At 36.9% G+C, this 13,591-nt stretch overlaps 1 protein-coding gene and 1 pseudogene across 1 annotated transcript in view; one reads left to right on the top strand and one right to left on the bottom strand.

The window, feature by feature from the left end:
- FRS2 (fibroblast growth factor receptor substrate 2) overlaps positions 1-13,591 on the bottom strand; it is a 131,112-nt gene that overhangs the window by 107,602 nt on the left and 9,919 nt on the right. The window lies entirely within an intron of this gene.
- On the top strand, positions 10,335-10,607 carry LOC150012144 (mitochondrial import inner membrane translocase subunit TIM14 pseudogene; annotated as a pseudogene).

Below are 13,591 nucleotides of genomic sequence, written 5' to 3'. Positions count from 1 at the left end.
AGTAATTAAAACAATACATTTTTGACAAAGTAAACAAGTGAATACAAGTAGCTTGTGCAGTGAGTGACTCATACTTGCAACCACATAATGAATAAAAATAAAATAAATCTAATATAATAGAATATTACTCAGCCATTAAAAAGAATGAAATCTTGAGCCCTGGCTGCTGTGGCTCAGTGGACTGAGCATTGGCCTGCAAGCCAAGTGTCACTGGTTTGATTCCCAGTCAGGGCACATTACTGGGTTGCACGTCAGGTCCCCAATTGGGGGCGCAAGTGAGAGGCAACCACACAGTGATGTTTCTCTCCCTTTCTCCTTTCCCCTCTCTCTAAAAATAAAATAAATAAACTAATTAATTAATTTTTTTTTTTTAAAAGAATGAAATCTTAACCATTTGTGACAGCTTGGATGGACCTAGAGGACATTCTGCTAAGTCTATCAGTCAGAGAAAGATAAATACCATATAATTTCACTTATATGTGAAATCTAAAGAAGAAAATAAATAAACAAAATTGAAACAGAGTCATAGATACAGAGAAGAGACTGTTGGGTGCCCAAGGGGAGGGGATTTGGGGGACTGGGTGAAAAAGTTGAAGAGATTAACAGGTACAAATTGGTAGTCATGAAATAGTCATAGAGATGTAAAGTACAGCATAGGGAATACAGTCAATAATATTGTAATAAGTATGTGTGGTGTCAGGTGGGCACTAGATTTATCAGGGGAAACACTTTAAAGTATATGATTCTCTAACCACTATTCTGTACACCTGAAACTAATACAAAATACCATTGAATTTAAACTGTAATTGAAAAATAAAATAAATTTAGTTATAAAACAGCACATAACTAGTGATCATACTTTTACAGAAGTACCTTAGAAAACTATATCTAACTTGAGAAATGAATACACCAAAAAGAACAATTTGGTGATACCTATCAAAATTTTTACTGTATCTGTTGGCACAGAAATTCCACCTCTAAAACTTAAAGTACTGCTATATTTGCACTGATATGAAACAGGTATACAATACTTGTTGCCTCGTTATTTATAAAAGCAAAAGATAAAAAGCAAGCTTAATTTATATTACATTCAATACAATGAATACTATGCAACCAATAAAAAGAGTGGATATGGTTGAAGATGTAGGAAGAAAATATGCTACAAACAGCAACTGCCTCGGGGGAGGAAACATAGTAGACAGGGAGGTAAGGAAAAGAGACTTGCTTTTCACAATAAACCTATTTGTACCTTTAAATTTTGAGTCATGTACACATATTACCCTTTTGTTAAAAAAAAGTTAAAAATCTGTTAAAGAATTTAGACCATTTTCTCTGATCCTCTGATGCATCAAACATAGTTCTACTATGCTCATCTGTAGGCAATGTTCATTAAAACTGAGAATCTAAGCTACTAGAGGTTACCAATAACAAATATACTCCGGTAAAGGCTCATTTTCTCCTTAATGCAAAGAAGTACAACTATGACAACTTTGCATCAATCAAAACAAAGTATAATAGGTGAAAAAAATAGTTGAAAATTTTGTCTTACCCAGAGCAATCTTTATTACAGAAATAAAATTGGTTACAATATAATTTTGTCAGCACTCTAAACACCATGCTTCATCAAAAGAAAAAGACTATCGAGCTGGAATTTCTAGTTAGGGTCTAGATCTCAATGGCTACATGCACCAGAAATATTTTGTAAAGAACCTAAGAAGTGTCAAAATCATTTGAATCCAAAAGGCAGTTCAAAACAAGAGAAGGGAGGAGAACAAAGTCACGGGCAGTTTCAAACTACAAAAGAACAAATGTTTAAGATAACATTTTTCTAACAGAATTTTCCCTTTAGCACTTAAATTCCAAGTTAGTTGAACATAGCTGGCCTTCAGTAATTAAAGCTCAAGAATAAAGCAATTTAAACTCTTTTTCAAGCTAATTTTAAATGTTGCTACTTAATGAGATTTTTGGTTTTGCAAGCAGATAAAGAGATCACTTTAACAGCAGCTAATACTAAACTGGCCCCCCTCTTCTTTCTCTCATTCAAAAGTATTACAATCTCACTTTTTGATTATAAAACCGGGGGGGGGGACTTGAAGAGGGGGAGTACACAACATGGTAATATTTAGGAAGAGAATCGGGGTTTTTTTTGTTTTTGTTTTTTAATCCCTTTTATTGGCTTTCATTAACAACATTATGACTTGGCCATGTAAGCAAGCTGCTATATCACTATGAACACATTTTAATTTTATAAACTTAATGATCTGTTTAAACAACAAAATCAAACTATAGACTTTCAGACAAGACGGAGGTATAAGTAGACACCCTTTGCCTCCCTCCATAACTATAGGAAGGAGCACAACTACCTCAAAACTAAAAACAACCAGAACTACCAGAAAATCGAACTGCATGAAAGTCCAACAAACAAACATAGAAAAAAGTAATACACACACATCCAGACAGGGAGGAGGGGCAGAGCTGGGGCACAGAGACATGGTGTGGTGTGACCGGGGGGGCAGCAAGACAGTGGAGGAAAAAGCAGTCACACATTATAAAAGTCGGGAGGGACACCTGGGGAGTGATCCCAACCACACAACAGACCGCAGAGCTCACAGTTCCAGCACCAGGGAAAATAAAGCCCCATTGCTTCTGACTGTGAAAACCAGTGGGGGTTGGGGTGGTGGAAGAAACTGCAGAGTCTGTTTGTTTAGAGCACCCCCCCCCCAATGGCCCTAGAAAGTCCGCAGATCCACCCACTCTGGGAACCATGGCCAGGGCAACAGCTAGAGGGGCACCACTCCCATACGGGAAGTGGGAGAAGTGCCTGGAAAAGGGACGAGTGCTGAGCAAGTGGCATTGTCCCCTCCCTGATCTTTCCCACACACACAGCACCACAACAGGGTGAAACAGATGGCCATGCACTGCGGAATACCTAAGGCTCCACCCCTTATAACACAACAGGTGCAACAGCTCTACCAAAGACTCAGAGGAAAACACAGGAGGCTGTCAAGTTGAGGAGAGAGAGAAGTATGGCCCAAAAGAGGGAATGGATCAAGGTTCCAGTGGGAGAACTAAGTGATGAGGAGATAACCAACCTAACAAAAAGTTCAAAACACTGGTGATAATGATGTTCACAGACTTAACAGATATGCCTGAGTATGGCAAATGCATAAGGGAAAAAAAGTGAAGGCTATGCTAAGTAAACAAAGGAAAATCCACATGAAACCAACGATAAGAGGAAGGAAGCCAGGATTCAAACCAGCAATTTCGAACACAGGAAGGAATAAAACACTCAACCAGTACAGAATGAAAAAACAAGAATTGAAAAAAAAACAAGGAGAGGCTTAGAAACCTCTGGGACAACTTTAAACATGCCAACATCCAAATCACAGGGGTGCCAGAAGGAGAAGAAGAAGATCAAGAAATTGAAAACTTATGTAAAAAAAATGAAGGAAAGCTTCCCTGATTTGGTGAAGGAAATAAACATACAAGTCCAGAAAGAACAGAGAATCCCAAACAAGCTAGACCCAAAGAGGACCACACCAAGATACATCATAATTTAAATGCTAAAGGTGAAAGATAAAGAGAGAATCTTAAAAGCCAAAAGAGAAAAGAAGAAAATTACCTACAAAGGCGTTCCCATAAGACTCAGCTCTTTCTCAAAAGAAACTTTGCAGGGAAGAAGGGACTGGCAAGAAGTATCCAAAGTAATGAAAAGCATGGAACTACAACCAACATTCCTGTATCCAGCAAAGCTATCATTTAGAATGGAAGGGCAGATAAAGTGCTTCCCACACAAGGTAAAACGAAAGGAGTTCATCACCAAGCCATTATTATACAAAATGTTAAATGGACTATATAAGAAAAAGAAGATCAAAACTACGAATATTAAAGTGGCAACAAATTCACAACTATCAACAACTGAATCCAAAAGCAAACTAAGCAAACAAGCAGCACAGTTAACAGATTCATAGATATGGAGATCATTTGGAGGGTTATCAGCTGGAAGGGGGAAGGGGGAGAAAGGGGAGAATGGGGGGAATGGTGCAGGGATTAAGAAGTATAAATGGTAAGTACAAAATAGACAGAGGGATGTTAAGAATAGTATAGGAAAGGGTGAAGCCAAAGAACTTACATGGACGACCTATGGACATGAACTAAGGGGGGTGGTACTGCTGTAGGGAAGGGGGGGTACTGCGTGGAGGGGAGCAAAGGGGGAAAAAACTGGGACAACTGTAACGACATAATCAATAAAATATATATTTTTAAAATTCAAACTATATAGCCCAAAGTTTGTTGTCATAATCAATTACAGTCTCATGCTAGAATAGATCTCAGTAAATGAAAGATGCTAGCTGGGATATCAAAAACCAGTACATTCCTTTGCCAGACTCAAACACTCATACTAATGCCAAAAAACAGACAAATAAAACCCAACATCATGAAATAAATTATACTTAAAAAAGCAGGAGGTAAAAACTGCCTCAGAATTAGTATTACAAAAGGTCAAAAATGTTATCAACTAATTTTTATTTTTATTCTATATGATTTTATATTTATGGCTCAAGAGTGTCTGAGTACTTGATACTCAAATAGTAATGCTAATCATAATATCAATTATAATCATATCAAAGTCAGGGATTAGCAACTACACATATGAACATTTAATATCACAACAAGGCTTTCAATCCTGAGTCGAGGACCACCTAAGATAGAAACTTAAGAGTTCCTTAAGGTATTGTCAAAATTTAAAAATAGCCTAACAAAATGTATGAAATAGTGTTTTGTACAGTAAGATAACCAAATTTCATTTTAAGGGATAGAATTAAAACTTAATGCGGTAATAGAAATTATTTCATAGTGATTAGAAGCTCTGGCTGTAGTTACAATCTTCGACAATAAAAATAGAAAACTCAATTAATAATTATGTAATATTTTATTTTGTGGAACAACTTCTTTGGATTGTAACACCTGAAAAGTAGTGTAATAGTGTAGTATGGGTGTTCTTAATAGTCTAGAAAAGCAAAAAGGAAACTAAAAATACATACCAGACTCTACATAATGATAAAATATTTAAATTTAATGTTTATCAGGAAAAGACTTGTTGTGTGTGCTGGGTGAAGACAGAAAGACACTTATGAAATATATATATCCTTTTCTTTAAATCCTAAAGGCCCAATTGATGCTTCAAGAAAGAAGTAATGACAAAAGAAGACTGATCATACCCCAACTATGAAGAAAATTTAACAGGAGGGAGAGTCTACATCTGTGTTCTCCAACTCCTTTTCCCTCCTTAAACTCTTTTATTTCACAATTACCTCAGCAGTTACAACTCTGCAAAATCATAGCCATGGTTCTCACCTGTACATATTCAATATAAAATAAAACAAATTATAAGCCAAATTTTCACCTTGGAATGTACCCTCATTTTTTACATAGCATTAGTGCTAAAGAAACACTAAGGAGCAAAATGAAACTAGGAGCCAAGATGTAGGATAACTAACTGCAAGAACTACCCCAAACATGACTTGAAGACCAGGCAAGAATCCTTAATGACTGGGTAAAGCAGATAACATCTAAGCATCTAGCACCTGCACAGCAGGTAAGGGAACATGCAATATGTGAACCTATACAAATCTAAATACAAATCCTGGTACTCCATCACATCTTACCTATCTAATGTTACTTAACTCTCTGAAGCCCCAGCTTTCTCATCTATAAGATGGAGATAAGAACAATAATTTAGTAGAAACTCTTTTAAGAGATCTGTAGCCTATCAGCTTCTACAAATACAGCTCTTCAATCCCTTCATAAATCACTCCCTGACGCCTACCACAGGTTGACCATTTGGACCCAGTAGTCTTCTAAGTAGACCACTTTCTTAATATATCTCCACCCTTTTGCTCTCACCAAATGAGCTGGACACTTAACAAGAGCCAGCTGTTTGATCCCAAACCAGTTTATGCCAACTGGACTTGTTATTCTAATTATGTAATTTAAGATTATGTAAACTGATGAAGTATGAGTGTGAAAGGGGTTGTTTCTCTGAAATTCTGTTAAAAAGTTCAAAAAGATTCAAAGGCTAGTTATTTTTTTAAAGTTATTATGGAATTGGGTGTATGTAAAAGTTCTAAGAGAATAAAGAAAAAAAGCATAAAACTGTAGAAAGCTTTTATTTAACACACTGAAAGTGCCTTTTAATTCTCTCTTTTCTAAGAAAGATATTTAACAGATAATGCCTCATGGGTGTGGATTATGCTAAAAAGAAAATCCAGAACTCTAATCAAAGGACTGTCCATGAAGAAAAACTTCGATCTTATGGGGGGAAAATGGTGAAAGAATGTATGTATATCCAAGTTAAAATTAAAACATTTTTTATAAATCCCTGCTAACCAACTTTTTAACTACCTACTCAACATCACATATGAGACCTTCATATGTAGCTACCGCAAAAATTTATAGGAATACATACTGTAAAGACTAAATAAAGTAAGCATAGTGCCTGGCACTTAGTAATATTCAATTAAAAACTTCTACTTTACTTTAGGATTTGTTATTACCCTGATGGCCTACTGCTCTGAGGACACATACAAAAAAGTAAAAGGTGCACATTTATTATTATTTTGTATTCATGGACCTGTATATTATTTATACTCCATATGTGTTTAGCCACGTAACTTCTGTGGTGGTCATCAAAAAGTGAAGATAGCCAATACTCCTAAGAGCCCCAGTAGAGTACAGTCACCCAGAATTATACTCAACTGTAAGGAAACATTAAGGTATTACATTAATATGTCAGGATTAACATGTGAGCTGACAAGAACACAGGAAAAATAAATAAGGTGTGGTGTGGTACCAGTGGAGGGAGCAGCAGCTCTTTGAAGAGGGAACAGACATGGGAAAAGGTCAAGGATCCAAATTGAGAAAAGTAACTAGAAGATTATGGCAGAGGCCAGAGATAGAAGCAATGCACAAACTGGCAATCATTTTGTAGGCAACAAACCTGTGTAAAACTAAAGAGGTTACAGGTTCGGTAACGGGAAGAATCTGGTGATTCAATCTCTTGCTCAGAACTGCTAAACACTGGCACAGGTGTTAAAATGCTTTCCCAAATTACTTAAAAGCGAAATCACATTTTTAAAAGTTATGTCATTTTGACATTACAATCAATCTTATTCTTCATAGAAAACTGCTACATAAGAAATGTACTCTAGGGGACTTTCGGCCAAGATGGAGGCGTAGACAGACACACTGTGTCTCCCTCCACAACTAAGAAGGAATATAACTATCTCAAAACTAGAAACAACCAGAAGTTCCAGAAAATCACTGCATGGAAGGCCAGCAAAGATATAAAGGAGAAATACTCATCCAGACAGGTAGGAGGGATGGAGCCGGGGCAGAGAGGATGCGGTGTGGTGGTGGTGGTGGCAGCAATGGTGGTGCCAGCCGCAGGCTGGCAGAAAGCCCAGTCACACATTTTAAAAAGTCAGGAGGGACACCTGGGGAGTGTTCCCAGCTACTCACCAGACCTCGCAGCCCACAGTCCCAGCACCAGAGAAAATCAAGTCCCATTGCTTCTGACTGTGCAGACCAGTGGGGGTTCGGGTGGAGGCAAAAACTGCCAGTCTCAGCAGAGTCCACTTGTTTAAAGGGCCCCCATGGTTCTAGAACGTCCACAGACCCACCCACTCTGGCCCCGATGGCAAGGGCAGCAGCTAGAGGGACTCCTGGAAAAGGGGCGAGTGCTGGGCAGGTGGCATTGTTCCCTCTCGGACCCCTCCCCCAGATACAGCGCCACAACGTGGTGAAACAGGTCACCCTGTACTGACAAATCCCTAAGCCTCCACCCCTTACAATGTAACAGGAGCAACAGCTCTACCTGGATGCAGAGGCAAACAAACACAGGAGCCTGTCAGAATGAGGAGAGAGAGAAGTATGGCCCAAAAGGGGGAACGAATCAAGGTTCCAGTGGGAGAACTAAGCGACGAGGAGATAGCCAACCTAACAGATGAGGAGATAGACAACCTAACAGAAGCAGAATTCAAAACACTGGTGATAAAGATGCTCACAGGCTTGACAGATATGCTTGAGTACGGCAAACGCGTAAGAGAAGAAGTGAAGGCTATGCTAAGTGAAACGAAGGAAAATCCACACAAAAGCAATGGTGAAGAGAAGGAAATCGGGGTTCAAATCAATGATTTGGAACATAAGGAAGAAAACAGTCAATCAGTGCAGAATGAGGAAGGAAGAATTGAAAAAAATGAGGAAAACTTCCCAAATTTTACAAAGGAGATGGACATACAGGTCCAGGAAGCACGGAGGGTCCTGGGTAAGCTGGACCCAGAGGGGACCACATCAGGACACGTCATGACTGAGATGCCAAAGGTGAAAGATAAAGACAGAGTCATGAGGGCAGCAAGAGAGAGGCGGAGAGTTGCCTACAGCGGGGTGCCTATAGGACTATCAGCTGATTTCTCAGAGGACACTTTGCAGGCAGGAAGGGACTGGCAAGCAGTATTCAATGTGATGAAAGGCAACCTGCAACCAACTAAGCTATCATTTGAAATGGAAGGGCAGATGAAGTGCTTCCCAGACAAGGTGAAGCTAAGAGTTCATCATCACCAAGCCATTATTATATAAAATGTCAAAGGGACTTACTTAAGAAAAAGAAGATCAAAACTATGAACACTAAAATGACAACAAACTCACAACTATCAACAACTGCATCTAAAAATTAAAAACAAAATCCAACTAAGCAAACCAGAATAGGAACAGAATCATAGGTATGGGGATCATTTGGAGGGTTATCAGCTGGGAGGGGGTAGGGGGAGAAATGGAGAAATGGTGCAGGGACTAAGAAGCATAACTGGTTGGTACAAAATAGACAGGGGGGTGTTAAGAATAATATAGGAAAGGGTGAAGCCAAAGAACTTATATGCACGACCCATGGACATGAACTAAGGGGGGGTAGGATTGCTGGAGGGAAGGGGGGTACTGGGCAGAGGGGAGCCAAGGGGAAAAAATTGGAACTACAGTATCATAATAAAATATACTTTAAAAGAATAAGAAATGCACTCTAAAATTAAAATAATGAAGTACCTTTTCACCTATTTAGTGTGGGCAGTAACATTAATAATATCCACTCTAACAAGGATACAGTGAAATAGTACTAATTGTACCATCCTTTTGAAAAACAATTTGACCAAATGTTTCAAGACTAAGAAACCCTCATATCCTCTGGCTCAGTAGCACACATCTGGGAATATGCCCCAGCAAAAACCTAAAAATATGAAGACATCTATATGCACACAGGTTTTTTTCAGCAACATTTCTTATAACAACAAAAATTAAGTGATGGTGTCAGAAAACATACTTAATATTATGTTAAATTAAAATAAAGTGGCAAACAAAATTAAAAATACACTGTAACAGTGACATAAAACTTCATATGGAAAAGGCATAAAAAACTCCAAAATGATGACTGTATTAGAGTGGTGGATTCAAAATATATTTTTTCTATTGTTTAACCATTTAAAAATGTTATTTTACTTTTAGAATTAAAACAAGTTATATTTTAAAATACACATCTCAAAAGGTTACCTACAGTATCATTTCATTCATATAACAAACATTCTCAAAATGACAAAACTAGTAGTGAGTGTGTGTGTGAATACACAGAGGTAATACCAGGAAGTTCTGTATCTTGATTGTGGTAGTTGTTACACAAAACTATATATGGAATAGTATTTCACAGAACTACACACCCACACCACAGAAATGCAGGTTTAAATATGGTAAAATCTGTATGTGGTCTATAGTTTAGTGAATAGTAATGTACCAATATCAATTTCCTGGTTTTCATATTGTATGACTGCTACGTAAGATACCACTACTGGGGAAACTAAGTGAAGGGGATATAGGTCCCTATTATTTTTGCAACATTCTGAGTCTTTACCTCAAAATAAAAGTTAAAAGAAATAAACATGTGCTTGCATGTATAATATTAAGCTTTCTTTTGAGGTGTTGTAAAATAAGGGAATGTAAAATGACCCATATAATATATAGGGCAGGACAAAAGTAGGTTTACAGTTGCTCATATGGAAAATAATACAATTAAGGGCTGCCACTGCCATGTTTTCTGGGGCGCCCACGTCTAGGTGTTTTAGCCCTGATAGTGGTGGCCACCTTCCTTTATGGTGGGTGCGTGGAGTTGGTGGCTGCAGCCTCTGGGCTGGGATGAACCATGCTCTCGGTGGAGGCCAAGGAACCAAGTCCAGCCTCGGCCAGTACAGTGGTAGCAGCTGGACTGACAATTGCTGATGCAGGGTTTGTGGACCATGAAGCATATGGAACCTCAAGTCAAACAAGTTTTTCAAAGTCTACCAAAATCTGCCTTCAGAGGTAGCTATTACAGAGGTGGGTTTGAACCCAAAATGACAAAACAGGAAGCAGCATTAACACTAGGTTCCTACTGCCAATAAAGGAAATATAAGAGATGCTCATTGACGCAAATTGTGCTTTTAAATCACCCAGACGAGGGAGGATCTCCTTATGTAGCAGCCAAAACCAATGAAGCTAAAGATTTACTAGAAGGTCAAGCTAAAAAATGATGTAAAAATATGATGGATTTTAAGTTGTTATTAGTTATGTATATCAGTACCAGCTTTTTATAATTAAAAAATAAAGCTACAAATTTTAAAAATGATTTAGCACAAAGTCAAAGCCTTGGTATAAGTTTCTAGTTTAAACTTGAAGATTTTAAATCAGGTTATAAAACATTTGAAAATTAATGTTCAATAATTGTGGATACTATTTGAATAGAAAAAATAATACAATAATTGATTAATAATACAAGAATAAACTCTGTGTTTCACATAATTACAACTGCACACTTAACTTTTGCCCACCTTGTATAATTTCCAAGGTACCACTACCACTAACTATTCACCAAACCCCACAGGAAGCAAATGGCGGTCTTTAGATTGAACACAATTTTCTTAGGTCAGCTTTGAATACAAGGCTTCAATTTAAATGAAAGTATCAGTCAATTTTTAGAATATGCTTAACTGAATAGTTTTGAACCTCAAACCCTATACTTATATAATCCATTAAGCAACAGCCCTCAAAATTTTCTCCCTTGCCAGAAAAGTTTCAACAAGTATAACTAAGATTTTCCTTACATACATTTAACTTACTTAAATATACAAATGGCTAATACAAAGCATATAACAGTTTATCACCTCTAGACTGTGCTACATGACAGCAATGACATCTATCTTAATTTATCGTTTTAAACTTAAAGACTACACTGTTCTTAATATATAGTAGGCTCCCAATAACTATTTACTGAACCAATTAATCAAGGAATTAATTCATGTTCTTAACTAAAATTCAATGCCCAAGTTCCTCCAGCTTTAACTGAGAATGGGGATAGAAGGTAAGAGGTAAGAGGAAAAGGGGGTAAATTTGGATAGGGTCCAGCTTCTATCAATTCACCAGGTCAAAAGATGACATTAACCAACACTACACCCTAGTATCAATGCAAAAGTTGACCTTAGGAAAACCTTACATAATTTCCTCTGATCACCCGACTCTTAAATACATCTTGAAAAAGAACTGAGTTAGTATCAGAAAATCTGCTTCACAAATCTTTATCACATAATGCTCTCAAGAAAGCCAAATTTTCTTTACTAGGGAAAATCTATCAACTTCTGATCTGAAAAAATCTTAGCTTGTTATGCAAAGCATCAAAAACCCCTTCCACACAAGCTTTAGGCTCTCAGCAATAACATATATTATATATACTTACACATATGTATCATGTCTATATTCATATAGAAATACAAAATATATAATCAATTACACTAGAACTACCACTGTTTAAGACACTTAAATCAAACAGCATCTCATGCCTATGCTGTTCATTCATTCAAAAGTCCAAGGTAGTGACAATATAACAGTGAACAAGACACAGATCATGTCTAAGTTTATGGTCTATCTAGTAACTTAAAGACAGCTATGAAGACAGCTATGGCTAGTAAAAAGAATCTTAAGAAAACCAGGGTTTGAATTTCAATACTCCCTCTTATTAGCTATGTCTCTGAATCTTAGTTTCCAGAACTATAGAAGGTACTATTGTCATGAAGATTAAAATAAAATCATAAAATATAAAAATGGTTGCAAACTAGAAGGCACTATATAAATGTTTACTGTTATTGTACCTAACTTTTCATTAAGAAAAAACAAAACACTAGGATACCACCCTGCATATTGCTTACTAGTTTCAAGGGGGAAAAAAACAGTAACTGTATAGTAAATAAACCAGGTAGCATCTTGACCTAAATTAAAATCATTAATAAGGGACATTATGTATATCCAGATGTAATATCCTGAGAGGAACACATCATTTTTGTAGTAGACAGACTAACGATAAATAGAGCCTGACTCAATCACGAGGCAAATCAGATCAAATGCAAAATTAAAAACTTCCTATAAAATAACTGACCTATATTCTTCAATTAATTAAAGATAAATAAAAGCTAAGAAACTGTTCCAAATTAAAGGAAAGTAAAGAGGAATGACAACCAAATACAATACATGATCAAAATGACAAAACTGGAATATAAAGTATAAAGTATCAATGTTAGATTTCTAGAATTTGATAGGGGCACTGTAATTACGTAAGAGAATATCCTTATCCTTAGGAAATATACCCTAAGGTATTACGAGGTAAGAAGGCATACAACATACTCTTCAATGGGTCACAAAAATAAATAATAATGTGTGTATATGCCATAAGATAAATGACAAAATGTTAAAAATTGGTGAATATGTGAAAAAGGTATACAAGCATCTACTGTACCATTCTTGCAACTTTTCTATAAGTTTAAAATTATTTCAAAATAAAAAGTTTAAGAAAACAGGACATTAACCTCCAGGGGTTTACTTATAAGCTCTAAGCTATAGAATTTTAAAGTACTATTAAAAATTACTCTGCAAGCTGTGGCTGGTATAGTTCAGTAGGTTGGAGCTTCGTCCTCTTAACCAAAAGGATTGTGGGTTTGATTCCCGGGCCAGGTTGTGGGCCCAGTCCCCTGTCAGGGTGTGTATGAGAGGCAACCAGTCAATGTTTCTCTCACTCTCTCCCTTCCTTCCCTCTAAAATTAGTAAGCATATCCTCGGGTGAAGATTAAAAGAAAAAACACTGTAATATTAATACAGAGAAAGTTCTAAGAAACTTTATAGGTTAATTGTGAAAAAAAAAAAAAACAAGAAATTATGGCACATGAGCAAGAGCCAGCAAAAACAAACAGCAGAATCATATCTGCAAAGATATTGGAATTATCAGACATAAAATATAAAACAGCAAATAAAAACCACAATGAGATACCACCTCATACCAGTCAGAATGGCCATCATCAACAAATCAACAAACAACAAGTGCTGGCGAGGATGTGGAGAAACGGGAACCCTACTGCACTGTTGGTGGGAATGCAGACTGGTGCAGCCACTATGGGAAACACTATGGAATTACCTCAAAAAACTAAAAATCGAATTCCCTTTTGAACCAGCAGTTCCATTGGCAGGATTACAC

The sequence above is a fragment of the Furipterus horrens genome, unplaced genomic scaffold (genome assembly GCF_987537825.1).
Source record: "Furipterus horrens unplaced genomic scaffold, mFurHor1.1.pri manual_scaffold_4, whole genome shotgun sequence".
Classification (NCBI taxonomy): domain Eukaryota; kingdom Metazoa; phylum Chordata; class Mammalia; order Chiroptera; family Furipteridae; genus Furipterus; species Furipterus horrens.
This window is presented reverse-complemented; position numbering and strand designations above follow the sequence as displayed.